Below are 27323 nucleotides of genomic sequence, written 5' to 3' on the forward strand. Positions count from 1 at the left end.
TCGGGCATACCGTGTGCGTTCGCACAAGAACGTCAAAGGCCGGGAACCCATTTTTTTTAACTATATATATGACGGTAGTCTCTGTTCCCGAAAGTACAGTTACCGTGGATGACCATACAGCTTTGCTAGATATGAATTAATAATTAAATAGACACAATAGCTGCAAGCAGGTGTTGATACACTTCATTGCGGACATGTTGAAAATGCGTGCCCCAACCGGAACTCGAACCCGGGATCTCCTGCTTACATGGCAGGCGCTCTATCCATCTGAGCCACCGCGGGCAGAGAGGATAATGCGTCAGCAGGGACTTATCCCTTGCACGCTCCCCGTGAGATCCATATTCCCAACATGTCCACAACACTACATTCGTAGTGGACCTAATAGATGTTTGCCCATCATACTCATTACTCGTGGCAGATTAACCTACCAAGTCCCGTACGAGTTCGGACATAGCGTGTGCGTTCGCACAAGAAGGTCAAAGGCCGGGAACCCATATTTTTTTTTACTATATATATATGACGGTAGTCTCTGTTCCCGAAAGAACAGTTACCGTGGATGACCATGCAGCTTTGCTTAAATGAAATGATAATTAAATAGACACCCTAGCTGCAAGCAGGCATTGATACACTTCATTGGGGACATGTTGAAAATGTGTGCCCCAACCGGAACTCGAACCCGGGGTCTGTTCTTTCGGGGACAGAGACTACCGTCATATATATAGTTAAAAAATATGGGTTCCCGGCCTTTGACCTCCTTGTGCGAACGCACACGCTATGCCCGAACTCGTACGGGACTTGGTAGATTAATCTGCCACGAGTAATGAGTATGATGGGCAACCATCTATTAGGCGCACTACGAATGTAGTGGTGTGGACATGTTGGGAATGTGGATTTCAAGGGGAAGCGTGCAAGGGATAAGTCCCTGCAGACGCTCAGTGGCTCAGATGGATAGAGCGTTGCCATGTAAGCAGGAGATCCCGGGTTCCAGTAGCCGTCGGGGCACGCATTTTCAGCTGTCCACATCGAGGTATATCAACAACACCTGTCGGCAGCTGAGGTTTTCAGTTACTCATCATTTATGAATGTTTTAGTTGGACCACTTTTTTCGCTTTGTGATAGATTGCGCTGTAATAGTCACAAACGTATAAGTACGTGCTATCACGTAACGTTGCGCTAGTTCGGACGGTATTTGCTTCGAGATACATTACCCGTGTTAAAATGGGCTGTTTACCAATTGCGGAAAAGGTCGATATCGTGTTTATGTATGGCTATTGTGATCAAAATGCCCAACGGGCCTGTGCCATGTATGCTGCTAGGTATCATGGATGACATCATCCAAGTGACCCTACCGTTCGCCGGATAGTTACGTTATTTAAGGAAACAGGGTATGTTCAGCCACATGTGAAACGTCAACCACGACCTGCAACAAATGATGATGCCCAAGTAGGTGTTTTAGCTGCTGTCGCGGCTAATCCGCACATCAGTAGCAGACAAACTGCGCGAGAATCGCGAATCTAAAAAACGTCGGTGTTGAGAATGCTACATCAACATCGTTTGCACCCGTACCATGTTCTATGCACCAGGAATTGCATGGCGACGACTTTCAACGTCGTGTAGAGTTCTGCTTCTGGGCACGAGGGAAATTACGGGACGATGACACATCTTTTGCACGCGCTCTATTTAACGACGAAGCGCCGTTCACCGACAGCGGTAACGTACCCCGGCATAACATGCGCTGCTTGGCAACGGAAAAACCACGATGCCTGCGCCAAGTGGAACATCAGCGACCTTGGCGGGTTAATGTATGGCGTTATGGGAGGACGGATAATTGGCCCCTATTTTATCGATGGCAATCTAAATGGTGCAATGTATTCTGATTTCCTACGGTATGTTCTACCGATGTTACTACAAGATGTTTCACTGCATGACAGAATATCGATGTACTTCCATCATGATGGATGTGCGAGACATAGCTCGCGTGCGGTTGAAGCGGTATTGAATAGCACATTTCACGACACGTGGATTGGTCGTCGAAGCACCATACCATGGCCCGCACGATGACGTCCCCGGGTTTTTCTCTGTGCGGAAAGCTGAAGGATATTTGCTACCGTGATCCACTGACAACGCCTGACAACGTGCGTCAGCGCGTTGTCAATGCATGTGCGAACATTACGGAAGGCGAACTACTCGCTGTTGGGAGGAATGTCGTTACACGTATTGCCAAATGCATTGAGGTTGTCGTACTTCATTTTGAGCATTTATTGCATTAATGTGGTATTTACAGGTAATCACGCTGTAACAGATTGCGTTCTCAGAAATGATAAGTTCACAAAGGTACATGTACCATATTGAAACAACCGAAATAAAATGTTCAAACGTATCTACGTTCTGTATTTTTATTTAAAAAACCTACCTGTTACCAACTGTTCGTCTAAAATTGTGAGCCATATGTTAGTGACTATTACAGCGCCATCTATCACAAAGCGAAAAAAGTGGTCCAACTAAAACATTCATATTTCTGTACGTACTTTATAAATATGTAAAAAAAATGAGGGTTCCTGTTTAAAAAATTTCTGTTGATATCCGTTTGACCCATGGCAGCGCCATCTAGCGGGCCAACCATAGCGCCATCTGGTTTCCCCCTTCAAGCTAGACAAGTTTCGTTGATTGTAGTTCTTTCGTTTGACGGTTATTTCGTGAGATATTTGGTCCGGTCACGATCAATGGACCACCCTGTATAAGACAACAAGTGTCTCGTGTTGTTGTTATATTGGTTACTGCTGCTACAATGGTAGGTTATCAAAATTTACATGAGTTTCAACATGGTGTTATAGTCGGTGCACGAGCGATGGGACACACCATTTCTGAGGTAGCGATGAAGTGGAGATTTTCCTGTACGACCATTTCAAGAGTGTACCGTGAATATCAGGAATCCGGTAATTGTGAGCCATATGTTAGTGACTATTACAGCGCCATCTATCACAAAGCGAAAAAAGTGGTCCAACTAAAACATTCATATTTCTGTACGTACTTTATAAATATGTAAAAAAAATGAGGGTTCCTGTTTAAAAAATTTCTGTTGATATCAGTTTGACCCATGGCAGCGCCATCTAGCGGGCCAACCATAGCGCCATCTGGTTTCCCCCTTCAAGCTAGACAAGTTTCGTTGATTGTAGTTCTTTCGTTTGACGGTTATTTCGTGAGATATTTGGTCCGGTCACGATCAATGGACCACCCTGTATAAGACAACAAGTGTCTCGTGTTGTTGTTATATTGGTTACTGCTGCTACAATGGTAGGTTATCAAAATTTACATGAGTTTCAACATGGTGTTATAGTCGGTGCACGAGCGATGGGACACACCATTTCTGAGGTAGCGATGAAGTGGAGATTTTCCTGTACGACCATTTCAAGAGTGTACCGTGAATATCAGGAATCCGGTAAAATGTTAGATCTCCGACATAGCTGCGGCCGGAGAAAGATCCTGCAAGAACGGGACCAAAGGCGACAGAAGAGAATCGTTCCACGTGATAGAAGTGCAACTGTTCCGTAAATTGATGCAGATTTCAATGCTGGGCCATCAACAAGTGTCAGCGTCTGAAACATTCAACGAAACATGATCGATATTAGCTTTCGGAGCCGAAGGCCGAATCGTGTACCCTTGTGACTGCGCGGCACAGTGCTTTACGCCTCGCCTGGGCCCATCAACAACGACACTCAACTGTTGATGACTGCAAACATGTCGAGTGGCCGGACGAGACTCGTTTCAAATTTTATCGAGCGGATGGACGTGTACCGGTATGGAGGCAACCCCATGAGTCGAGGGACCCTGCATCTCAGCAGGGGCTGTTCAAGCTGGTGGAGGCTCTGCAATGGTGTGGGATGTGTACAGTTGGAATGATGTGGCGCCCCTGATAGGTCTAGATACGACTCTGACAGATACGTAAGCATCCTGTCTGATCACCTGCATCCATTCATGTCCATTGTGCATTCCAACGGACTTGCGCATTTCCATCAGGACAATGCGACATCTCACATGTCTAGCATTGCTACAGAGTGGCTCAGAAACACTCTTCTGAGTTTAAACACTTCCGCTGTCCACCAAACTCAGCAAACATGAATATAACTGAGCATATCTACGATGCCTTGCACCGTGCTGTTCAGAAGAGATCTGCACTCCCTCGTGCACTTATGGATTTATGGACAGCCCTTCAGGATTCGCGGTGTCAGTTACCTCCAGCACAACTCCAGACGTTAGTCGAGTCCATGCAACGCCACGTTGCGACACTTTTGCGGGGGCCCTACACGATATTAGGATGGTGTACCAGATTTTTTGGCTTTTCAGTGTACTTCTATTGTAAGGGCTGGTGACCATTCAAATATGGCACAACCGTGAAATATAGAAAGATCTTGACCGTACAATTCTTTATTAAGTGTTATGCTTTTCTAAATTTCAGCCTCCGACTAAAGCTGTGGAATGAAGCGTACAAGAAAGGAATGATAGAAAACATACATAGGCGTGCAATGTACAGAAATTTCACATAGTATCGTACTTAAATCAAAATCAAACTTTTGTCCAATGCTCACGAAAGAGAGCACATAGTTTGAATGCAAAACAAATCTCATCTCATGTAGGCCTATTTCGCAGTGCCGTATATGCGAATTTAGTGTGGTGATTGAACTATCAAAGAGGTAAACGAAACCAGCAGGTGGCCCTAGCATTTACTATAGAAAACAAGTTAAAGAGTAACCTTAGAAACTTCTATACATTGCGGTTAAGTACATCTCAGTGCCTCATGTAAAAATTTGACGAAAATATTTAGCTTACTTGTATAGAAGAGAAAGTAATACAAACAGCGAGAAAAGTGCGTCGCTAGGTAACAACGTAAGAAAAATTACAGTCAGTAGTCAAAACAGAAGACATTTGCAACCAGTAACTAGTATGGTACAAAATGAACATAAAACAGATATGAATAACAGGTAAAATACACCTGTGAAGGAATAAGTTCGCAACCATCACAAAATAAAATGAACGTGTCACAAAATGTAATCACTACGTCTGCCCGGACTGGTTGCAGTTACTTGATATGAAGAACTATTATACAATAAAATGAGACATTTTTCCCCCTATAACATAGTGTTAGATTGTCTAACTGTCCTGTTGCGGGTGGACGTATCAAGATTAAATTCATGTCGCATGCAACATCCATATTCCCTTGGAGGTGTAAAAATTTTAAGCCTATAAGTCACTTAAATCAAAAAATTACGGCCATCTATGTCGCTTATTGTGATGCCACAATTTTTAGACTCGGAACTCATCAAAACCTACAGGATTCTTCCCATATCCAAAGATAGGGCTATTTATATCACAATTTTGATACTACAAACACATTAAAACGTATAGGATGCTTCTCGTTAACCTATAATTATGAAATTCGGCGAGAAGCAGCGACTGACATTGCAAGTAAGGTAAAAAATCTGAAACTTCTTAAACTGCCACATACAAAATAAATTCCGACATTTGAACGTACTTGTACACTGCATTCATTGCCCATGAAAGCATGAGAGACGAATATTATTGCCTGCAAACATAACATGTAAGGTGTAGTCATGCTTTACCAAGTAAATAAAAATATTTTATTAAATCTACTCTCTCTTCATATATAAACTAAAGTCCCCTGCTCGCTTATTTTTGTGTGTCAGGGGTAGGGTGATGAACTACTAAAGAGATTTTGATTCTGCCTTGGAACTTCCGCGACCAGTATCTTCCCAGTATCAATAATTAAGTTTGTAATGAAGCAGAAACCTTAGTACTCGAGTCCTCCTCGCACATATACGACTGATTTTCAAGCAATTAGTACCGTCAATGGCAGATAATACATCCATCACATCACTACCTGTTCTGTAGCAGTTTTTGTATACAGCGAACATTAGAGACGTTTTATTAATAATATGTAGTTAATTGTACATCCGGAAGCATGTAAATTTTGAAACGTGTAACCAACCAAAATCCATTAAAAAATAGTCTTTGATGAATCTCGACAGAGGGACCTAATGGTTCCTATTCATATCGATTTTTATGTTCCAAACTCCTCTGAGACACCGTTGATACGATGACACTTACCTAACAACGTACAAATAACGTGCGTTTGGGGGCTGAAGGAGAAAGGAAGAATTATTGCTATATTGCTCTCAACTAAGTGTGCACAAGGCAACTCCGAACTTGTTCCAAAGCTCAGAGGGCCTGTTGCGAAATTCGTCTGAAACTGATTGTTAAATTCCTTACATCTCAGTGACCTTTCACATCGAGGAAATACCTAAGGCAAATGTGTTGCGTTGGCTTTGGCCTCGAACATGAAACTGATGGGTACCACCGTGATCTGATATTTGCGACCGTCTCTTAACACGACAGGCAACGGCCTTCCCGCAGTGGATACATCGGTTCCCGTCAGATCAACGAAGTTAACCGCTCTCGGGCGTGGCTGGCACTTGTATGGGTGACCATCCCGGCCGTCATGAGCAGTTGCCATTTTACGGAGTGCACTCAGCCTCGTAATACCAGCTGAGAAGCTACTCGAAGGAACAGTAGTGGCTCCGGTCAAAGGAAACCATCATAACGACCGTGAGAGCGGTGTGCTGACCACACTCCCCTCCTATCCACATCCTCAATTGAGGATGCAACACCGGTCGGATGGTCCCGATGGGCCACTTGTAACCTAACGACGGAGTGCTTTGTTAACACGATATGTGACACCGAGTAAACATACTGCCATTCCTTACGTTGAAGTTTTCTTGGGCAGTTCATTTTGTACAAACTTAAAGCAAGTTCAAGACATCTTATGAAAGAGTATTACAGGTCAGACGAAGAGAGAAATGAGTTCAGTGAGCAGTCCTCGCTCTGTACAATTCGTTTCCGTTCAGCGTATCCTTTCTCGTTAATGCTGAGATTTTTGAACTATGTTTGACTAGACGTAGCGCTATAGCTTCTAAAAAATACTTTCAAAATACACATATCTCGAATACTTACATTCTTGGAAATATAAAATATAAAACCTTACGCAGATGAATAGCCTTGCCCACAGGCATGAAAGATAGGCAGTCTCATTGGAAAGATGTCGGGTAGACGTATCCAGAATTTTAGAATTCACGTCAGCGAAGGTAACAGAAATTTTAACGGCCTTAATAGTACTATACCATATCTATTACTGTAGAACCTCAAAAGAATCCTGAAGAACAGTACTATGACCACAGACTCTCGTAAAATAATTGCCATCATCTGGTGGACGGTGTAATTCCGATCTCTAGGCGGGCCATTAAGTGCAAAGTCCCGCCAATTATTCTTATATTAAGAATGTCTGAACTTCAGTTGAATTGCCGTTATCTTTGAAAAAGAAACGAAACAGATACTGCCAAGCTTCTGCAATTGAAGTGGATAAATTGGAATCGTTCACCACGCCCAGAAACCAACGCATACACACAAACTCACACACACACACGCACACACACACACACACACACAAACACACACACAACACACGCATACTGCACTCCTTACACGTATAATCTGTTTCTTACAACCGGCCGGAGTGGCCGAGCGGTTCTAGGCGCTTCAGTCTGGAACCGGGAGACCGCTACGGTCGCAGGTTCGAATCCTGCCTCGGGCATGGATGTGTGTGATGTCCTTAGGTTAGTTAGGTTTAAGTAGTTCCAAGTTCTAGAGGACTGATGACGTCAGATATAAAGTCCCATATTGCTCAGAGCCATTTCAACCATTTTTGTTTCTTGCAAAGTAATCCACAGAATATTTGTGTTTTCCTCAAACCCTAACTACAGTTTAGGAAAGATTCGTTGCCTTTTCTTCGTATACACACAAACACACAGGCATATAAATTTCTGTAACTTATTAAGCACTTGAGTACTGTTGGAATTCTGGAGAGAGAAAAGTTGCGCTAATGCGAAAGCAACCTCGTCACATCCTCGATAGAGTGTTTGGTAACATTCCCAGCCAGCAGCTGAGACGAGGCACGTTACTGTGTGCATCTTGCTGAAAACTGCTGATGCTGCTTCTGCCCTGCAAAGCGAGGAGCCGGTACACGCCTGCAGTCTCTCTCTCTGTCCCTCTTTCACTCTCTCTCAAGCTATTATAAAGGAATCGTGTTTTATCTAAACTTCGCAGCTACAGGAAGACATTGTTTCTTTTTTTCGTACGACTTACTTCAACTACACATGTGGGTGGATATCTAGCTTTTTTTCCTTCTGTACTGTAAAATCCCCTGCTGCTGGTCTCAACGGGTAATTTTTCAGCATACAAATGCTTTGTTGATCTCCTGAACAGTTTGAATATCGATTATGAAGATAGACCTCAAAAAGTGTCTTACAAATACTAATTTTAACAAAATGACCCACAATGTGTTCAGCTTTCTATGAATCTGTCATCTTGATCTTCTTACACGCAACAGACAAAAGGGTGTTATCTTTCACACTGATGGGCGTCATATAAATATTTGTATGTTTTGGGTGATTATTTTGATTGACAACATCTCGCAGCATTTCAGTCTATTTGAAAGAACCTTGAACACTGTTATGTTTAAACAGCATTCTTTTGAGATTTGCATTGAGTCGCTCCACAACTGAAGCTTTCAGTGTGGGAAGTGCTGAGTAGTGATTAACCTTATGCTTCTGCATTAGCTTACTGAAATAAATAATGTAAAACTCCTTTCCTACATCTGTTTGTAAATGATTTGGAATCCCTTTTCTTCATATGATTTTGTACTCATCTGGAGTCACAGTAACACTTGTAATCTTTACAGCAGTGACCCATGCTTTCTTTGAATAAGTGTCTATTACCCACAGTAAAAATGTATGTTGTATTGCAATAAACGGTCAGGGCAATCAAGTCGGCCTGAAGAAGGTCTTCAGATCCTTCCATAATAACTGCTCTGCTCAGATAAACTTAGCACCTGAATACTGCAGTACTTTTCATACGCTTGCGAAGTATATTTTGTGCCAAAATTGTTGTGACTTGGCAAGACAGCCAAGCCATTATGAGGTAGCCGAAAGGCACGCGTTTAAGCTCACGCAGGCTGGCGTGAGGTCTGGAACAGGACAAGGTAATGAATATAGCCAATAACGTACGTAGCTGCTGGAATACTTAACTTTAATCCATAATTGGTCCGAGGTTCATGCATCACAAGATAAATAGCAAATCATAATGGCGCCTTGCTAGGTCGTAGCAAATGACGTAGCTGAAGGCTATGCTAACTATCGTCTTGGCAAATGAGAGCGTAATGTCAGTGAACCATCGCTAGCAAAGTCGGCTGTACAACTGGGGCGAGTGCTAGGAAGTCTCTCTAGACCTGCCGTGTGGCGGCGCTCGGTCTGCAATCACTGACAGTGGCGACACGCGGGTCCGACGTATACTAACGGACCGCGGCCGATTTAAAGGCTACCACCTAGCAAGTGTGGTGTCTGGCGGTGACACCACAAAAATCGTCCCTTAAACAAATTTAGATCAATCAAAATATGCACCGCGCAACAGACTAAAACGTTCAATTTTCGGACACCCATAATTTTCTCCTCTTGTGACGCAGAAGTAGAAATTTGCCTCCAAACGAATACAAACTTTCTCTGTAAGACTTCGTAAGCACTGAGGATTCACTGACTCGTCGCTTCCTGTGTTTCACTCTTACACACGTTTAAGTTTTATCTGTGACTGATGTTGTTGACACCAACAGAGTTATCCGTGAGGCATCTGCGCTTACTCCTCATTATTGTGTACGGAGGTTAAAAACAAGCAAAGTATACGTGGTCTTGAAGGCGGGACCATAATGTTAAGATGCACCAAAACATTACCAGGACTACTGATTATTAGGAAATGGTTACTGACCTGTAATTATAGAACCCGAAAAAAGAAATTTTTCGCCTTTTTTTTCATACATCGGTCGGTAAGAGTAATCACACTGACAGTGGACAGCATGTCCCTCTTTCGCGGCTTGTGTCATGCATTTTGGGCCACAACTTGTTGCCACCAGCCAACTGTGTTGTAATTTTCGTGTCGCTACAGCTTCATCACTCATGCGATTGTGAAGGAAAATGCTCAGTTGTATCTTTATTTATTTACTCACTGATGCCTGTCTTTCATCCTAACATTCACTCGTGTATTAGAAAGAACTTAATGACTATGTTTGCTAGTATGTTTCAGATACTCTCCACCTCTGCCAGAGAGTGGTGCAGTGACGTAGGCTTCGGGCGTCAGGGTAACTTGTTTCTGTCTTAACCGTAGGACTCACTCTGGCGTCATCGGTGACCCCGATCATCTTTACTATGGATAAAATAATATTTCTATTTCTTGTAAAACTCCAGAATTTTATGACTTTTACCACACAGTATTGTAGTTCTCTCACAAAAATTTTTAGACCGCTTGACGCAACATTTAAATCAATAATTAACAAAAACTACTGTTGGGGTCAATTATGACCCCAAATAGATTATATGTAGCATTCATTGAATGTATAGATTATCAACCATCGATCTCTTTCTTAGATATTTTGAGTTGGAAACACTGAATTCAGGTGTTATTCAGGTTTTACTCAGAACTAAACTCAAACTGGAAGTTCGTTTGTACGTTTGTTCTACGTTTGTTGTTGCAGTGTAATTTCAGCATGGATGGAATACGTTTTGCTCCTGGCTATAGTGTAGAACAAGCTATGGAAGACTTATTTCGTAGCAGTTGTGATTCAGAAGGTAGTGACGCCGAAGATGATGGAACAGAGACACAGGTAGACCAAAGTGATGAAATTTGTTTACATGAATTAGAAGAAAATGGTATTCGTGCTGAAAATGTTGACAGTGGAGAAGATGAAAGTGCAGTACTGGTAAGCAGGGGTCGGGATATTGCAGTTCAACTGAACTTTACACATTTTTAACATAAGAATAATTGGCGGGACTTTGCACTTAATGGCCTGCCTAGAGATCGGAATTACACCGTCCACCAGATGATGGCAATTATTTTACGAGAGTCTGTGATCATAGTACTGTTCTTCAAGATTCTGTTGAGGTTCTACAGTAACAGATATGGTATAGTACTATTAAGGCTGTTAAAATTTCTGTTACCTTCGCCGACGTGAATTCTAAAATACTGGATACGTCTACCCGGTATTTTCCAGTGAGACTGCCTATCTTTCATGCCTGTGGGCAAGGCTATTTATGTGCGTAAGGTTTTATATTTTATGTTTCCAAGAATGTAAGTATTCGAGATATGTGTATTTTGAAAGTATTTTTAGAAGCTATAGCGCTACATCTAGTCAAACGTAGTTTAAAAATCTCTGCGTTAACGAGAAAGGATATGCTGAACGGAAACGAATTGTACAGAGCGAGGACAGCTCAGCGAAATCATTTCTCTCTTCATCTGATCTGTAATACTTTTTCATAAGATGTCTTGAACTTGCTTAAAGTATGTACAAAATGAACTGCCCAAGAATATTTCAACATCCTACGTTCCTAGATTTCTGCATGCAAAGTGGGAAGCATGTTATTACAAAACTACATTGATTAGAAATCACTGCCAGTATACATTTCATGTCCTGTGATGAGTATAACTCATATTCCAAAGTTTCGACTGAGAAAGATTCAAATATCATTTCCAGTAATTTCTCCACATTAAATGATAGATTAGAAAAATAAATAGGTGAAGTCATGTCTCTACTAAGTTTAGTATTGCAGCTTAACCATTTCAGGTTTGGGGACTGTTATTACATTCAAAAATGTCGACTGGCAATGGGATCTCCCTTGACCCCTATTTAGCTAACACTTTATGGCTAACTATGAACGGTATGTCACCGAAAAGTTTTGTTGTAATTCTTTCATAATATCCTGTTACGATGCAAATACATCTACATCGACGTTTTACTGGTCTCTGATGATAAGTCTCCGATGGATGTAGGGGTAAGAGTGATGGATTTTTTAATAAATTAACTAACTTCAACCCAAAGTTTTGAGAAAACCATTCAACATAGTGTGCCGGGTTCACTTCCTTACTTACATCTCATGAACACGTTTTAGTCCCCGTGCACTGACTCAGTAATCCACTGTACTTCAAACCCTTTTCTGTAACGTAAAATGACCACTTTTAGAACAATGATAAATACGACGCTTGATGTGAATTATCGTGTATTTGATAAAGGGTACCAACTCAATTACTTAGTAGGTATAGTGCCCCACTTCGCTAGTCATAGTAATAATAGCATTTTAAAGAAAAGATGATCTGATACGAGATCTGGTTTTATTCATGGCAGAACTCTCCAGTCCATTGTTAATAACCCTGGGACCCATGGATTTCGGAGATGATGGGTGACAGTCTTATAGCAAGAAACCTCTGCCCATCGTGTTTTATACATCAGTGCACTGGTCATAAACGTAGACACAGAGAACGTTCTACAGAATGTAAATTTCATGCGTCAGGTTTTTATAGTATCCTGTATGGCGACAGTCCAGTGAGATATATCAACCGGACTGGTAGTTCATTAAATAAATGTGTCAAGGAAAATCTTAATTTGTTCCGTGAAGTGAACCTGAGGTGCACCTCTGTATTCTACCTCAAGCTGCTCGGACAGTCCCACTCATATTATAAATATAGCTACACCCTTGGACTCTACTTTACATATTATGCATCACTGGGAGAAACTGCCTGATTCTCTACACCCCTGAGGAGCCTGAGATACTTTACGGTAAGAATACACTGTCATAGCATACTTTAAATAACCAGATAGCTCTAAGATACTCTAATTCTTAGTAACTTTCATTATTTAAGATGTGGAATTAATTCCTTGGATCCCATGGCTTTTTGTATTCCCCTTAGGTGCCTTATTCCCTCACTATTTGTATTTCTAGTATTCCAACTAATACACTGAGCTATCTTGATGGTATTGATATCTTATTTTTTAATTTCTTTGTTGTTTCTTAGATACAATGTTCAACTGTTAAGGTGCCCTCCAAATACTGGAGTTCAAAATCCCACCTCACTTACCATGTGTTGTGCTCTTCCATCATTCACTAGTACCTCTAGACATATGGTGATCCCCATCAGTTTAGTATACAGCCTCCCACTTCTCATGCTTTACCCTTGCGGCAACTAACTACAGGCTATGTAAAGTTATGTATCTATTAACCAGTTCCTCTGGTTTCACAGGTTTCCCATTACCATAATGATGTGTCTTTGGTATTTGTTTTGAATAAAGTTTATAATCTTATAATAGTTTTTTATACTTTAAGCTGTTTTTCTGCATTCCATTTGCAGAGTGATGCACGCATTGGGTAAATAGCTCAATTATGTTTGAGTCCCCCAAATTTTAATGTTGCATAGCTTTTCCTTCTATATGTTTTTATCTTTATAGTAACAGGGCTAGTCTATGGGTTGAATTCCTCAGACAGACGCTCTACTGATGGTTATCTTATTTTATGCCTGTTACGTTACGTTTTCATCACATTTATTACATTACAAATGCTTCTTTTAGGCATAATGGCTTATTTACAGCACTATTCGCACCAGTGATCTGTCAGTTATTATTTGTTTGCTGCTTTGTCTCTTTAAAGGATTCGATTCCATCACTACTAACGTTGGGGGTGTCAACATTTACTAATGTATGTGACAATATTTTCTTTTTATTTCCGTTTATATTTGTTGGCTGTCCTTAATGTTTTAGTTATATAGGTTACGAAGATGCTTTCTTTTCTATGCCTGAAGATGTTGCTTAAATATAGTGAAACTTGACATGTGAATAAACCAGCAGTTAAAAGTTGTTTATGGTTTTATTCAAGTTAAATTTATTATCTGCCTCTACAAGATCACAAAGGAACAATCTCTGCTGTTTGCGCAGTTCCAATGACAGTCCAATGATGAAATCATCTGTCTGAAAGAAGAGATCCAAGACTTGGTTGCCATTTTTGGTTTGGGATATCTCGTGTAGTTAGACCTGGACCATCCCGCCACATTGTATTACACACACAGTGAGCTGCCACTGTGTCTCAAGCGCCTAGTTCCGCGAAATGGTTCCGTCCTCGAGCTGATGACAATGTTGGGGTTTAATTAAAGGTACATTATAAATGACACCAACATCCAGGAATGTCTCATGTCGGGGACGAGACTTGTTAGAATCTCCTTCAAGCGGAATGACTAATGGTAGGATTACCTTGATGTTAATACCAAAAAGAAGGGTCTCGAAAAGTGTGATTTTGAAGAGGATTTTTATAAATCAATGAAGAATTGTGTTTCCTGGAAAACTATGGAGAATGTAAGAAACCACCCAAAATTCATTTAGCCTGCTTATGAGATGGCCGTTGTGGCGCAAGAGACTAGTTTTCCAGGGGAAATTTGACTGGTTCGCCATCTTCAACGAAAGACTACTCGCTGTGGAGATGGATAGTTTCAGTGGTGTTCGAATAGCCTGACTACTCTGTGATGTGTTTCTTGACCTCTCCAAACATCGTTTATACCCACTGAACAACTTTATTTGACTTTCCATCGATACAGACAGTTTCACTTTAAGGGTGAAAATCTGTGATCCATATGAAGTAATAATGTCTAATATTCAGGACTTCAACATATCTAGGTATGTTGCCAATTATGCTTACGGCATAACACCTATGTTCACGAGCCTGATGAAAGATGAGGCAAATTGCTATCAGCTTGTGGAGTCTGTGAGACTCAGATCCAAAATATATGCATACCACACACATGCAGTTGCCACCCTACCGTGAGCTAGAAGTGTGCTTCATGCAGCCTCACAGGCTCTCACGATTGAGAACTACAAGGAGTGCCTGAAGATTGGTGCAGATGGAGCTGCATACATGGTGAACCACGTAGTTCATCGGTCACAAGGTCATGAAATACACAACGCACCAAAGCTGAGAGTTGGTCTGTCGCACCTTCATGGCAAACGCTTCACCTGTACAGATGAGATCGGAACTTGCCCATTCTCCCACAAGTTGCTAAAGAGGGGGAGTGGGAGGTTGGTGGGAGAGAGAGAGAGAGAGAGAGAGAGAGAGAGAGAGAGAGAGTTTGTGTGTAATAGATTCACAAGTCTGCTGCTAGTCTCACGTACACTGTAAACGTAGTATATACTGAAAACCTCATATGCAGAAAAAAAACTATGAGACTAGTAGTGTTAGTGTGAAAACAAAACAAAGATGTAAATCTGCAATCTTGTGTAAATATTGTGTATTAGTTTTAAAAGTAATCGTATTACTACTCAGTTGTCACTAAGTGCTACTCACTGACGGCAAATCATGTACTTGCATGGGCAGATTTATTGTTATATGTTTTTTGTGGATTTCAATCATAGGATGCGGCAACAAGTACAGTTTCTTTTTGTATTATTGTTTCATTATTCACATACCACTCACACACACACACACACACACACACACACACACACACACACAAATATATGTATCTACGTCACACAATCACTCAGTTTCCTTTGCAGAATTGTCCAAAACATTTTTTTCTGTGTACTTCAGATTCAGCATGAATCGTCTTCAGGACTATAGGTGCAGTTACATATACAGACTATTCTTCATAAAATTTAAAATCTTAATACTTAAATTCCTTGACACTGGTTCAATACAAGTATGTATATACTATTCTTATTGCTCTGGATTTACACTATTCGCATCGAATGCTCTACGATGTTATGGTATGCAGTTAGAATATATCAATGCCAGCAGCTCACCCTCTCCATCAAAACTGCTAACACACATCATAGATCAAACAAATGCTAAACACTTGAATGATTTATGTAAATGCACACGTCCCCTGAAATTCATTCAAGCACCGCTTCACCATCGTCTCTCAAACGAACACCATACATCAAAACATATGCATATCAGTTGGTATAGGTCATGGGTCATAATCTGTCATTTTAGTCTCTGTATACTACCTCAAGCTGCTCAGATAGTCCAACTCATACTATAAATATTGCACTGTAGCACCAAAATCTTAAATGTCTCTATTTCTATAACTATTCCAAAGTCACTTCATTCACATGTTCAGAACCATTAGCAGTCACATTTATGTGTTGGCGAATAAGACTTATTTTGTGGGGCTTAAGTGCAGTGCAACGACTCTAGGAAGCTCTGGTGGTAGTTAAAAATAACGGAACAACGACAGGTCTGTTAAATCTGGAGCGTCATCTGCCATTTGCTACTCTGGACACATGGATAATGATGTAGTGAGTAACTGAGTGTCCTCATCAAGGAATTCTTACGAGACTTGCTGTAGTAGTGTAATTAATGATAAAGTGTAGGTACAAAAAATACGTTTATAAAGACTATGTTGTTAGTATTATTAACTAATGGGTAAAAACTCAAACTTCCGTTTTTGGGACGATCTCTGCTGACAGTGTTGTTATCACAGATCTGTGTCTGCTATGTACAGACACAGAATGGTCATTGGGTGAGAGAAACTGAAGGACGAGAGGGAAAGGGATTGGTTATCCTTCACATGGTTCGCCAGTGACCTTGAATATGACGTTCACAATTACGTCAGTTGCAATACGACACAACGAAACGACTGTTCATGGATGTTGAGTCAGCATTTTACCCAGAATCGTCACCGATTACCTACTACTGCCTAATCCGCATCTCCGTCAGAAGCTGTTCAAATCATGAATCTTTAGACCTCTCTAGTTACGAGGAAAGTATAGCCACCATCTCAATTAAGAATAAACATTTTTGTGCAGCTCACGACGCTGCCTTGGATGTTCTCTTGTAAGTGTATATAAGGAGCTTGCATTCAGAATACATTATGCATAATGCGACTTTATTTTTGATTTGATTAATTCTTCGGCCGTAACTGATAGATTTGTTTTTGTATAACTGAATGGCATAAGGGCATACAAGTAGAAAGCGCTACACCATTCCAGTCTATGAAGTGTACCATAATTTTCGTCTCTGTAAGCCATGTTTACTGAGATTAATCAGACTTTTATACAAATATTAAATCATATTTCATTAATAATATCGAGAAAAACAGATAAAAGTAGGGTTACCGTTTCAAAACGACATCGTGTATCAATTGCCCAGAGCGTTCTGTGACCGACATCATGTACAAACTTTATGTATGGTTCTATTGTAGCTGGAAGACATAAGATCTGGTAGTACACCGCGTCACTTGTGTCCTGTCCTTCCTCGCCAGTGAGCTGCTTTGTATCAGAAAAGCAAGGTTCTTTCGTCCTTCTTTTTTCGGAATACTTCCCGATGTTGCTCACTTCTTATGGCAGATTTACGTCGGATAATTTACTCTCAGTAAATCTCCACCATTTGCTCAAAATCATAGAGTTCAGAAGGAACATTTCCATCGATACGGCGAAAATCTCGTACAAGACTTGTATCGCTTGTAAGACGTCCGTGAAAATGGCAACAATCACCAAAGCTCACAGTGAATTTCAGGTGAGGTGTGTTAGTGAATGTCTTTGAGGAGCGTTTTAAGGCGTCAGTAGCTCATGTACGTTACAACCAACGTGCCGTCATTGAATTTCTAAGTGCAGAGAAAGAAACTGTGGGGAATATTCACAGACGCTTGTGCAAAGTCTATGGAGCATCTGCCGCCGAGAGAAGTACACGTAGTCGATGGACACAGAGTGTGTGGTCATCAGAAGGCGGTTCGACGGATGTCCACAATTTTCAGAGGTCAGTGAGACCACCAAATGGTTCAAATGGCTCTGAGCACTATGGGACTTAACATCTGAGGTTATCGGTCCTCGAGAACTTAGAACTACTTAAACGTAACTAATCTAAGGACACCACACGCACCCATGCCCGAGGCAGGAATTGAACCTGCGACGGTAGCAGTCGCGCGGTTCCGGACTGAAGCGCCTAGAACTGCTAGGCCGCAGCGGCCTGCAGTGAGACCATCCACGGCTATCACACGTGACACGTTGCATTGAACTGACGTTGGCATTCGCGAGGGCAGACGCATTACGACTCGAGAAGACATTTTGAGGACGGTGAGGAGGTGATTCACACGGTGAAGCACTGGCTCCGCCACCAGAACAAGGATATACACCCGAATAGCATACACACCCTTGTTTCGCACTGGAACAAGGCAATTGAACTAGGTGGAGATTACGTGGAAAAATGTGGTGCGTAAATAAAACGCCATTCTTTCATGTCTGTAACTCTCATTATGTTCAATAGAGAATCACCGAGGAAAAAAATACAGCGCATTTCTCTGTGGGCAAACTTCAAAGATCACAGGGTGTAATGACATTAAAGTGAGTAGCAATTATACTGTACATGGGTCACGAAGAGGGTGCTCCATACGGACGAACTACAGATGTCAGGGTATTTTTTTATTTTCTATAAGGATATGTGGGTCTCTTAGCGTTTCTCTATCACAAAAGTCGACATGAACTCACTAACAGTGCATAACGTCTACATCTACAAGTACATTTACATCCAAATAGGTAGACTGCAAATTACACTTTAGTGCCTGGCAGAGACGACGACGACGACGACGAGATTATTGTTTAACGTCCCGTCGACAACGAGGTCATTAGAGACGGAGCACAAGCTCGGATTAGAGAAGGATGGGGAGGGAAATCGGCCGTTCCCTTTCTAAGTAACCATCCCATCATATGCCTGAAGCGATGTAGGGAAATCACGGAAAACCTAAATCGGGATGGGCGGACGCGGGATTGAACCGTCGTCCTCCCGAATGCGAGTCCAGTGTGCTAACCCTGGCAGAGAGATCGTCGAACCACCTTCTCAATAAAGCTCTATTGTTCACTATCGAATATGTTGTGGAAAAAACCAACACCTATATCTTTCTGTGCGAGCTCTGAAATCAATTATTTTATTACGATGAACGTTTCCCCCATGTAGGTCGACGTCTACAAAATATTTTCGCATTCGAAGAAGATGATTGGTGACTTACATTTCGTGAGAAATCCCTCCGCAATAAGAAACGCCTTTGTTTTAATGATGTACACCACGCATCCTCTATCATGTCCGTAACAACATCTCCCCTATTTCTCGATAATACAAAACGTGCTGCTCTTCTTTTGACTTTCTGGATGCACTCCTTAATCTTATCTGGTAAGGATTGCGCACCGCACAGCACTGCTTCAAAAGAGGACGAACAAGTGTAAACAGTCTCTTTAGTAGATCTGTTGCATCTTCTAAGCGTTTTGCTAATAAATCGCAGTCTTTGGTTCGGCTTCCCCATAATAATTTTTATTTATTCTTTCAAATTTAAATTATTCATAATTTTAATTCCTAGGTATTTAGTTGGATTTACGACCTTCAGATTTGACTAATTCATGGTGTAACACCAGTTTAACTTATTCCTTTTAGGACTCATCTGTATGACCTCACACGTTTCTTTATTGAGGGTCAATTACCAATTTCCGTACCGTACAGATATCTTTTCTAAATCGTTTTGCAATTTGTTTTAGTCTTCTGATGAGTTTACTATAGGATAAATGACAGCATCATCTGCAAACAGCCTCGGACTGGCGCTAAGGCTGTCTCCAAAATCGTTTATATAGATAATAAACAATAATGGGCGTATAACACTACCTTGGGGTAAGCCAGAGCCCACTTCTGATGTACTTGATGAGTTCCCGTCAGTTACTATGAACTAAGACCTCCCTGACAGTAAATCACGAATCCAGTGCATAACTGTGACGATATTCCAAAAGCACGCAATTTAATTGCAAGCCGCTTGTGAGGTAAAGTGTCAAAAACATTCATATCTAGAAATATGGAATAAATTTTAAATCCCTTGTCAACAGTACTCAACATTTGGGAGTAGAGAGTTAGTTCTGCTTCACAAGAACGAAGTTTCTTAATTCGTTGTTGACTGTGTTTCAATGGACAGTTCTCTTCGAGGTGATTCATAATGTGCAAACACTATATATATATGTTCCAAAATCCTGCTGCATATCGATTCCGTATCTAGAATATTGATGTGACCTGTGCAACTTTGGATACGGATCTTTCGTCTAGCTAGCGGTTGTGTATTGTTAAGTATGAAAGTACTGCACCGGCATCCTCTGAAAGGAACCTAATTGATATACTGTCTGGACAGAGAGACTTGCTCTTATTAAGTGAATTAAGTTACTTCACTACTCCGACGTTATCTGCTTCTAAGTTATGTTGGCAATTCCTCTTCATTAGAATTATGAAATATTTACTTCGTCTTCCTTGGTGAAGGAATTTCTAACGACTGTGTTGAGTAACCCTGCTTTAGCAACACTGTCATCGATTGTATTTATATTGCTATCGCACGGAGAAGGCATTCACTGTGTCTTGCCGCTAGTATACCAAGATGTCCATTCTTGGGGATTTAGCGTTCGTTTCAATTTGGCATGATTTGTCGTTGTTTCTGCAACAGTGTTCTGACTCGTTTTGTATACCAGGGGGCTAAGCTCCGTCGTTAGTTGATTTATTTGGTATAAATATTTAAATTGCTGCTGATATTAGTTCTCTGAAATCAAGCCACTTCTTGTCTACACTTACATTGTTGATTTGGGAGGAGTGGAAATTGCCTCTCAGAAAGGCGTCAAGAGAAATTTTGTCTGTCTTTCTGAACAAGTATATTTTTCATTTATTTTTGGAGGATTTGGGAGTTACAATATTCAGTCTGGCTACGATATCCCTGCGTTCACTAATCCCTGTATCCGTTTTGTTGCTCGTTATTAGCTCATAATTGATTGTTGCTAAGAGGTCAAGTGTGTTTTGTCAACCGCTTACTATTCGAATGCGCTCAAGAATTAACTGTTCGAAATAATTTTAAGACAGGGCCGTTAGCTCAATTTCGGATGATGTTTTATAGTTACCTCCATATTTAAACATTTATTCTCGCCAACATATCGAGGGTAAATGGAACCCACAACAATCTGTAATTGTATGAGTCGGGTAAGTGTTTGAAATTAGACTTAAGTTTTCTTTGAATCTTTCAGCAGCTTTATCATCTGAGTTGGGAGGTCGGTAAAGGCATCCAATTATTGCTCTATTCCGGTTGCCAAGAATGACCTCTACCAATACTAACTAACAGGAACTGTCTACTTCAATTTCTTTACAAGATAAACTCCTTTAATCATCAAGAAACACTCCACCGCCAGCTGTGTTTTTTTGAACACAATTAGGTTCTTCGCAAAAATTTCAGCTGAACTTACCTTCAGCTTTAGTGCCTCTTAGAATTTGAGCATCAGTGGTTTCTATTAGCGCTTGGAGCCCTGGTACTTTCCCAACACAGTAACGACAATTTACAGCTGTTATACCAATGGTTCTTAGATCTACGTTCTGCCAGTGTTCGACCTGCGCCCTTTGAGATGGAAGTCCTTTATGTGTTTCTCGAAAACCAGTCCACGCCAACTGTCCGTGAAGCCGCCTCCTGCGTGTAGTGACCTCCAGACCTATGTAGCTGTATCTTAAACGCCACAGCCCTGTGACGCAAGTAGAGGATTCTCCAACATACACTCCTGGAAATTGAAATAAGAACACCGTGAATTCATTGTCCCAGGAAGGGGAAACTTTATTGACACATTCCTGGGGTCAGATACATCACATGATCACACTGACAGAACCACAGGCACATAGACACAGGCAACAGAGCATGCACAATGTCAGCACTACTACAGTGTATATCCACCTTTCGCAGCAATGCAGGCTGCTATTCTCCCATGGAGACGATCGTAGAGATGCTGGATGTAGTCCTGTGGAACGGCTTGCCCTGCCATTTCCACCTGGCGCCTCAGTTGGACCAGCGTTCGTGCTGGACGTGCAGACCGCGTGAGACGACGCTTCATCCAGTCCCAAACATGCTCAATGGGGGACAGATCCGGAGATCTTGCTGGCCAGGGTAGTTGACTTACACCTTCTAGAGCACGTTGGGTGGCACGGGATACATGCGGACGTGCATTGTCCTGTTGGAACAGCAAGTTCCCTTGCCGGTCTAGGAATGGTAGAACGATGGGTTCGGTGACGGTTTGGATGTACCGTGCACTATTCAGTGTCCCCTCGAGGATCACCAGAGGTGTACGGCCAGTGTAGGAGATCGCTCCCCACACAATGATGCCGGGTGTTGGCCCTGTGTGCCTCGGTCGTATGCAGTCCTGATTGTGGCGCTCACCTGCACGGCGCCAAACACGCATACGACCATCATTGGCACCAAGGCAGAAGCGACTCTCATCGCTGAAGACGACACGTCTCCATTCGTCCCTCCATTCACGCCTGTCGCGACACCACTGGAGGCGGGCTGCACGATGTTGGGGCGTGAGCGGAAGAGGCCCTAACGGTGTGCGGGACCGTAGCCCAGCTTCATGGAGACGGTTGCGAATGGTCCTCGCCGATACCCCAGGAGCAACAGTGTCCCTAATTTGCTGGGAAGTGGCGGTGCGGTCCCCTACGGCACTGCGTAGGATCCTACGGTCTTGGCGTGCATCCGTGCGTCGCTGCGGTCCGGTCCCAGGTCGACGGGCACGTGCACCTTCCGCCGACCACTGGCGACAACATCGATGTACTGTGGAGACCTCACGCCCCACGTGTTGAGCAATTCGGCGGTACGTCCACCCGGCCTCCCGCATGCCCACTATACGCCCTCGCTCAAAGTCCGTCAACTGCACATACGGTTCACGTCCACGCTGTCGCGGCATGCTACCAGTGTTAAAGACTGCGATGGAGCTCCGTATGCCACGGCAAACTGGCTGACACTGACGGCGGCGGTGCACAAATGCTGCGCAGCTAGCGCCATTCGACGGCCAACACCGCGGTTCCTGGTGTGTCCGCTGTGCCGTGCGTGTGATCATTGCTTGTACAGCCCTCTCGCAGTGTCCGGAGCATGTATGGTGGGTCTGACACACCGGTGTCAATGTGTTCTTTTTTCCATTTCCAGGAGTGTAGACTGTCGCAGAATCGTCCGATCCTCTGATTCAGACCCTCCACTCGGCTCTGTATCCGAGGTCCGCAATCGGTCCTGTCGACTATGCTGCAAATGGTGGACTCTGCTTTCAACGCGATAGTAAGGGTGGCAGCTTTTAGCATTACTGATAGCCGTTCGTAAGCAGAAAGAATCTATTCTGATCCGAGGTGACATACATCGTTGGTACCGACGTGAGCTACCTTCTAGAGTTTGCTGCGCCCTGTGCTCTTCATGGCATTCGGGAGGGCCTGTTCCACGTCTGGAATGACTCCTCCCACTATGCATATTGGCTTTCTTAGCCATCTTGGCATTCATGTCCCTAAGAGGCCACATAAGGCGCCTAACGTAAGAGATGCCAACTATCAATAATCACACCCTCTTCGATTGTCTGGATCTTGCAGGCTGAGAGATTTCCGCAGAAACAGGAATTGCGAGTGCATCCGGCTACCAGACAGTGTTAGTCATGGACATCGCCTGGACTCTATTTGTCACACTAACCTAGGAGGTTTTGCATTGCCCCCCTCACCTCCCAACTGAAGTATTTCGCCGTCAGCACGACCCGAGACGACCTCTGACTCGAGCACGGGTTATGGGTTATTCCTCAATGCAAACAGTAACCGAGCTGAATGAGATTTTCACTCTGCAGCGTTGTGGACCTCTTCCTGGCAAATTAAAACTGTGTGCTGGACCAAGACTCGAACTCGTGACCTTTACCTCTCACGGGCAAGTTCCCCACCAACAGAGCTACCCAAGAACGACTCACGTCCCGTTCTCACAGTTTTGCTTCTGCCAGTATCTCATCCCCTACCTTCACAGAAGCTCTCCTTCGAACCTAGCAGAGCTAGAACTGCTGGAAAGAAGGATATTCTGGAGACGTGGCTTAGCCACAGCCTGGAGGGTGTTTCCAGAATGAGATTTTCACTCTGCAGTGTGCGTTGGTTTTTGGAAGGTAGGAGAGGAGATACTGGCAGAAGTAAAATTGTGAAGGCTAGTTGTGCGTCGAGCTTGAGTAGCTCAGTTGGTAGAGCACTGGACTCTGGCAGAAGTAAATCTCTGAGGACGGGGCGTGAGTCGTACATGGATAGCTCAGTTGGTAGAGCACTTGCCCGTGAAAGGCAAAGGTACCGAGTTGGAGTCTCTGTCGGGCACACAGTTTTAATCTGCCAGGAAGTTTCAGTAACCGAGCTGGCTACTGTGCGGACCGATCGGCGGACTCGTGGGTCGTGTTGGACGTCCTTTGGATCCCCACAGACAGTCCACAACAGTGCTGCCCATCCACTGCAGCCTCAAGCTGTGTATCCGCCAGGAGCTGAGAGCGAAGCGTCACCTACTAAGGTCGCACACGCACACAGCAATCACAATTACTATCTATACTAGACACTGCGGAAAATTACGCTACGCAGACAAATAAACGGCGATCGGGTCGCATTATGAAAATTTACTGTAGACTCTGACGAAAACGCAAGAACTGTGTCTAATGAATAACACGCAGTAATTCAAAAACTAAACTTCAAAAGCACACAGACGGACTTACATAATTCGCTCCTGGTTAGGAACTGATAAAATGTGACAAAAATTGTTGCTTCCTTGCTGCTGCTTGTGTCTCGGCCGCCAGCTGCTGCCATGACTCAGAGGACCTCAACATGGCCTCTCTCTAAGAGCGTGCAAAAAAGCAACAGGACATAGAGAAAGCTCTACTGAACAATTTGAAGTAGGGAACCTGGTATCGGAGAATGAAGCATAAGGGGATTATGGAAGTGTACTTCTCTACTCTTTGTCTAGCATTACTGTTTTCCAGCTTATTTACAACTAATATGTGTACAAGTTTACACATACTGTGTTATTTTTTATATGGAGATCTTTACTTCCTGCAAGGAAAGAAGGAGGACGACCCTGTTTACTAGGAAGTCATGATACTGTAGGCCATCTGAATGGCGACCTGTAGTTGAGGTTCGTGCAAAGAGTTCTACCTGAGATGTCGGAGAACGTATCCTTGTGTGTTTGTGAGACTACGTGAATTAAATATGACCGATAACCGCCTCACACCAATGTGGAAGTACGCAGCCGTCTCAATTCTGTATTACCTGATCGTTAGATTGGAAGAGGAGGTCGTTTTCAACGGCCTGTGAGTTCACCTGACCTGAACTCCCTTGACTATTTACTATCGGGATATCCAAAGTCATTTGTGTATGAGACCCCATTGGATACGGAGATGGAATTAGTAGCCAGAATTGTAGCTACCTGTGACGTGATTCAAAACACACCACGGATATTTATCAGGGTGTGTTATAATATTGTTCGCCGATGACACGCTTGCATTGAGGTTGATGGCCGTCATTTCCAGCACATTTATTAAGACACAATGCAAAAGGTACTTTCATTGTGTGGGTGAGGATATTTGCGGTTAAATATAACTAACGTAAATATAAAAGTACACAGTAATGTATTTTTATTCCTATGCCTCCTCCCAGGTTCCCTATCTTTAACTGTTCAGTGAGGCATCCTCTATGTCCTGTTAAAATTTTGCACTGTATTACAGAAAGACGCTGTATGTAAGCCTAAATTTTAAATATGTTTGTATTTCAGAAAACCTCTGAAGCGCGTAGGTGACACATAGGCCTACATTTTAAATGCATAAATTGCAACCGAACTAGAAAATACCATACTTAATCGGGTATTGATGATCTTTTCGTGGTGGAGGCAGATGCAGTGGCCTCATTTTCAACCTTTGATAGTGCTTACTCAATCGGAGATGCAGACCGATCCACACAACAGCCTTACTTAAACATCGGGCAAAAATTACTAACAAACTTGTATGATCTATTATCGAGAGCCATACAAGCTGTATGTCATTCTGTGGACCAATCACACTGCGTGGTTAACCACCAAAGCACCTGGAATGTAATACGGACAAAATTGAAACGATGGTCACTGCACAGTGCCCAATTCCAGCTGTTGTTCGTGGCACACCAATGGCATAGAGCAAAGAGGTCTATCGTAATATATTGGCGTCACTTTCGAAACTGACTATAGATCGTGTATAGCTCACCGTCGCCAGTTTGCACACGATGGTTACCACACGGCTGCCTCACAGATGGCGAGCATTCCATTTTGTGACATATAGGAATTCTGATTGAAGCAAGAATACAAGCCAAAACTTTGTACATGGAGTCAGGAGCATGTGCACTGACGCAAAAGGAAACTGTGGACAGTCTTACCACACACCTGGTTGCTACAGTAACTATGTCGATAAGCTACTTGAGACACTAAGACAAGGAAGAGGACAATTGTCAAGTGATCTGTATGACTGGCTGGATGAATCACCACTAGATTTAGACTCCATCACTCCTCTAGCTAGAATATAACCTCTAAAGTTTCCCTCTCGACGGAGGTGCTAAGAGAACACTCTTGACAATTCTGTAGGGCCCACTACCGGTATCAAGACTAGCGGTAAGACGTCGTGTGGTCACATTATCATTTCATTCACCAGTTCGTCGTCATGTGCAACCAACCTACCTCTTCCTTTGCACGTGTCTCCAATTCACATCGCTGTGCTAGTTAAGCTATCCAGACAAAAGTACGCAGACATACACCAGTGGAAATTAGTACGGAGTGTGTTCACCTTCGTCTTTGTATCACCTTATGCTCCACTGGGGACACATTTCAGTGATGCATTTGACTGTCTGTGCAGGAATGGCAGGCCATTCTTCCTCAAGAGCGAAAACCAGGGATGGTAGTGATTTTGGGACACTGGGATCTAGAGCGAGTTCGACGTTCTGACTCATTCCAAAGGTGCTCTATTGCATTTAGTACATGACTCAGTGCAGGCCGCTCCATTTCAGGAATGTTATCAGTGCCTCACAGATGATACCGCGTCGGCAGGTGATAGTTGAAGTGCTCACTGTAGCAAATAGTTACTAATAGCAGTATTTGTGGCCCCTGTTTTGATCACAAGCGAGGTAAATTCCTCCTACAAGTCAGTCATGGGTCTGAAGGTGGCGTAGTAAAAGGATGAAACTGATTGCCAAATAAAACAAGGTTGAAAATTGACGGCTGAAAGGTGTTTAACTTGACACCCTTCAACAAAAAAGTGTTCTACATGACATTGCTCCACCTTACTCTACACAGATAGTTCCCTAGTATCTCAATAATCAGTTTCAGACCAGGTGGACTGACCGAGGGGAATCCAGTGCAGGCGTTATCAAATAGTCAGATTTGAATACATTGTTTTCTTCCTTCCATGAGGCTTAAAATCCTTGACGTACTCTATTCCTGTGCCCGTCCTCGTTGCTCTCAGAGGCTGTAACCAAAATGGATGTGATGAAATATGAAACATGTGAGGTGTTTTCCGCAACAAGTATGGAAAGCAGGCCAAGGGATGCGTGGAAACATGAGGCGCTCAC

At 42.8% G+C, this 27323-nt stretch overlaps 1 protein-coding gene and 1 non-coding gene across 2 annotated transcripts in view; both read right to left on the reverse strand.

Annotated features, from left to right (window-relative positions):
• The window catches only part of LOC126485025 (zwei Ig domain protein zig-8-like), a 233371-nt gene that overhangs the window by 62964 nt on the left and 143084 nt on the right, over nucleotides 1–27323 (reverse strand). The window lies entirely within an intron of this gene.
• Trnat-ugu (transfer RNA threonine (anticodon UGU)) lies at nucleotides 209–283 on the reverse strand. The gene has a single exon. It is a non-coding gene; the product is annotated as a tRNA-Thr (tRNA).

This window comes from Schistocerca serialis, chromosome 6 (assembly GCF_023864345.2).
Source record: "Schistocerca serialis cubense isolate TAMUIC-IGC-003099 chromosome 6, iqSchSeri2.2, whole genome shotgun sequence".
Taxonomy (NCBI): domain Eukaryota; kingdom Metazoa; phylum Arthropoda; class Insecta; order Orthoptera; family Acrididae; genus Schistocerca; species Schistocerca serialis.